This window comes from Kogia breviceps, chromosome 1 (assembly GCF_026419965.1).
Source record: "Kogia breviceps isolate mKogBre1 chromosome 1, mKogBre1 haplotype 1, whole genome shotgun sequence".
In the NCBI taxonomy this organism is placed as follows: Eukaryota; Metazoa; Chordata; class Mammalia; order Artiodactyla; family Physeteridae; genus Kogia; species Kogia breviceps.
Window position 1 is genome coordinate 126040514 of NC_081310.1, and position 4005 is coordinate 126044518.

The 4005-nt window shown below is 41.3% G+C and overlaps 1 protein-coding gene across 18 annotated transcripts in view; it reads left to right on the forward strand.

Moving 5' to 3' along the window:
- The window catches only part of ODF2L (outer dense fiber of sperm tails 2 like), a 339482-nt gene that overhangs the window by 129710 nt on the left and 205767 nt on the right, over positions 1-4005 (forward strand). The window lies entirely within an intron of this gene.

A 4005-nucleotide genomic window follows, 5' to 3' on the forward strand; every position in this document is an offset into this window, starting at 1 on the left:
ATGAGATTTATACAACACTTGGACTGGGTATTAGTATACCATTTTCACAGATGAGAAAACTAAGGCATAACTTCTGTTATTTACCAATGTTGCTATTTACCAATGTCTAATTACAAAGAATTGTTTAGAAGTTTTAATTTTTATCAGTTCAGTATATAGAGTTTAAAATAGTTCTATAACATTTCCCAAAAAACTATACAATTGTACTACAAATTAAATCTCTTTGGACCACATATTACTTTTCCCAATTTCTACTCCTTCTCTACACTCTACTTCACAGTTAAGATTCTTGAAAGAATTGTGTACACACAGTTTTTCTATTTATTCACTACCCAGTTTTTCTTTACCAAGATTTCTCTTATTAAGGTCACTGATAACTGTATTGCTATATTCATTGGCCACATTTCAGCAGTAACCAGAAACAGTTGACTGCTCCTTCCTTCTTGAATCATTCTTTTCTTGATCTCACACACTTGAGTTTTCTCATTTGTAGTCATAAGCTGTCTCTATTTTTTTTTCATGGCAGTTCCTTCTCTTCTATTCAATATCAATCTATTTGTATCATTTGGAAATTGGTAAGGTCTCTTAAATTGTTTTCACTTGGGTTTATTACTGAGTCAGCAAATAAGCAGTATAAAAGGCTTACAAGATATGGATGTAAGTGGATAAATGGGCACAGTTTAATATGCCTCCACAGTTCCTCATGGGAGTGGGCCAGAAGTTCTGTAGTCAATGCAGCAATGTGGAGGGAGTAATCTACCAGGTCACAGGAGCTCATAGCTTCCTGTTTGCTTCTCTTTTTATTATTACGTTAGGGACAGGGTCCGCTTACTATGACATAAGGAAATTCCTTGCTGTGCAACAAGTTATCATTACATGCTTCCATGTTTGAATTGGCTTTGCTGAGGCAACTTGGAGAAAATAGAAATACATTTCACAGAAACTGTGAGGTTAGAGCTGGTGAAAAGAGATATTTGCTTTAAATTGGTAAGGCAGATGTAAGACAGCTGCCATAACTGCCTGAAGGGAGCGGTGATAGGAGGCAGTAAGACACATGGAGATGGGCTGATGTCCTTACTCTTCCCTACTCCATGTCCAACTCTTCTTGAATGCTGGCTTTGCTGACCTGTCATGATCCTAGACCCATAACAAGATACTTGGCAACATCTCACAGAGCTTGTAGATATGCAGAGGCAACAATCTTCCATAGACTTCTACATCAGCCCCCTCATGGTCCCACTGTAGTTCCTGGCCTTACTTAGCTTCCAACATCCAACACCAAAAGCTAACTCCAGTATTTCAGGGAGGCTTTTTGGTAACATTTTTCTGATTCTCTGGTTCTTTCTTCAGTTCTTTACTGTCCCAGTTAACCCCTATAATAAATTCTCAATTCTGCAATGTTCACAGTGGTTCTGATTCCCAGATGGAACACTGACTAATATGGTTATTGGTTGTTTCAGTAATCCGGAGCTACGGACCCAAACCATTTTAAAACTTGGCAGCTTAAAACAACCACCAGCTTATCTCCTCCATAATTCTATTGGTTTACTGGGCTTAAATGGGAGGTTCTTTTGCTGGTCATGTTTGGAGCCTAATAACTGCAAATAAGATCATCTTGAGGCTTGACTGGGAAGCAGGGATAGTTAGGCCTATTTAATTCTCAATATAGTCTTAGAACCTCTGCAGAGGTCTCTCTGTCACTGTAGCTGAATTTTGTAAATGACATCTCAGAGTTCCCAAGAACACAAAAATGCCCATCATTTCTGCTACTTTCTATTAATTAAATAAGTCAATGGGGCCATCCCATACCCTAATGTGGGAGGCAACTACATAAGGCCATGAACAGTAGGAGCTGTGAATCTTTAGAAATCCTTCTGGAGACTAGCTACCATACTTTACTGTTTGACCTGCAGCAGGCGCCTGGCTCACTTCACAGTTCCTTTGAGCTATGCTCTTCTGAGCCCCATTTCATGCTAGTGTCATAGTGTACTCAGACACTGTGGTTTGGGTCTCACCATTTACACATGCTCTGTTAGGTCACTCTGACCTGCAACACCAGGCGTCATTAGTAGCATGAGTAAGAGCATGGGAAAATGGTTCCTTCAGTCCTGGATGAGCAGCTGAGTTTGTAAATGTATACCACCCCTCAGTCCTAAAGCTTGGATAGACCCCTGCAGGCAGGTGTTTAGTTCGGGACACTGCCAACTGCCCACCTCTAGGGGCAGCAAATAGTTGGATGGCTGCTGGTGTGGATTTTTTTTTTTTTTTAGCAAGTTTTTATTTTATTTATTTATTTTTAACATCTTTATTGGAGTATAATTGCTTTACAATGTCGTGTTAGTTTCTGCTGTATAACAAAGTGAATCAGCTATATGTATACATATATCCCCATATCCCCTCCCTCTTGCATCTCCCTTCCACCCTCCCTATCCCACCCCTCTAGATGGTCACTGCTGAACCTAGGGGCAGGGCAGGAATAAAGACACAGACATAGAGAATGGACTTGTGGACACGGGGAGGGGGAAGGGTAAGCTGGGACGAAGTGAGAGAGTGACATTGACATATATTCACTACTAAATGTAAAATAGATAGCTAGTGGGAAGCAGCTGCATAGCACAGGGAGATCAGCTTGGTGTGGGTTTTTTTTTCCCTTCAGGAATCCTGCAGTCATTTGAATCTCTGGGGTTGATAAGGGGCTGTTCTTCCCCACTTAGGGCTGCCTCTCTTCCTTTACTGGGATAGCTTAGATTTATTTTCCTGTAGCTAGATTCCTTGCCAGAGGTGATGGCCCCAAAGTTTGATAACTAGATCAACTATTAGATCACGAATGATGCAATAGGACTGTACTGGAAATCCCATGCAGAGCCTTTATACTGCAGGTGTTCTCACTAGTTTATCCTGGGCTATAGCCAGGGCTAGCTTTGTGGGCATGCAAAAGCACATTTGCATGGTGCTTCATGCTTAGAAGGTCCCTGTACTTAGTTTAATGCTTTGCTGTTGCCATTTTGAAATCCTCATTAATTTTTTTTTTTTTTTTTTTTTGCGGTACACGGGCCTCTCAGTGTTGTGGCCTCTCCCGTTGTGAAGCACAGGCTCCGGACGCTCAGGCTCAGCGGCCATGGCTCACAGGCCCAGCCGCTCTGTGGCATGTGGGATCTTCCCGGACCGGGGCACGAACCCGTGTCCCCTGCATCGGCAGGTGGACTCTCAACCACTGCGCCACCAGGGAATCCCCCTCATTAATTTTTGAACAGGGTCTCCTCATTTTCATTTTTTACTGAGTCCTATAAATTTTGTAGCTTATTCAGACTACAACAATGGTAATCATTCAGTTATTTTTCTGATTCTTACTAATTCACAATTAGCTATTTGATGCAGTCCTGGAAATAAGTCTAAACCAAGGCCCGACCTGGAAGGGGAAAGCCTTCAATTGAGACCCATCTGAGCAAATCTAATGCACCAGAGCATCAGGGACAGTACTAACCAGACTAGCAGGCTTTACCTCCAGAGTTATGGGGTTGGTAGGTGGGAAGGACACAGGGAAAGTCTGGCTGTTGTGTATAATTTCTGTCACTATCATAGAATTTCAGGCTTTTATTCCCCTCCCAGTAAAAGGCCTGTTGTCTTACACTTACCCTTTCCTACATTTTCTCCATGTTCACCTGTACGTGCATAGCTTTTAGCAATGCCTGAGTAGGTGCCAGCCCACTAGAGGAACTAATTGTGCTAAAAGACCTTCTGCCTCAATAGCACAGTCCCCAAATGCCCTACTACACAGCTCATTTTCCAATGAATGCTATGAGAGTAAAACCAACATTCCCATTTATCAGGTGTTTCCTACTTATTTCCTCTTCCCTACCTTCTTTAATATTATCTTCCATATGAATGAAGTGCAGTAAACATGTCCTTATTTATATTGTATATAGTGGTATATAACTGAAGACCTTCAGTGAATACAATAAAAATCAATTTATACTGAAAAATACGGAGACCAAATTCATTTTT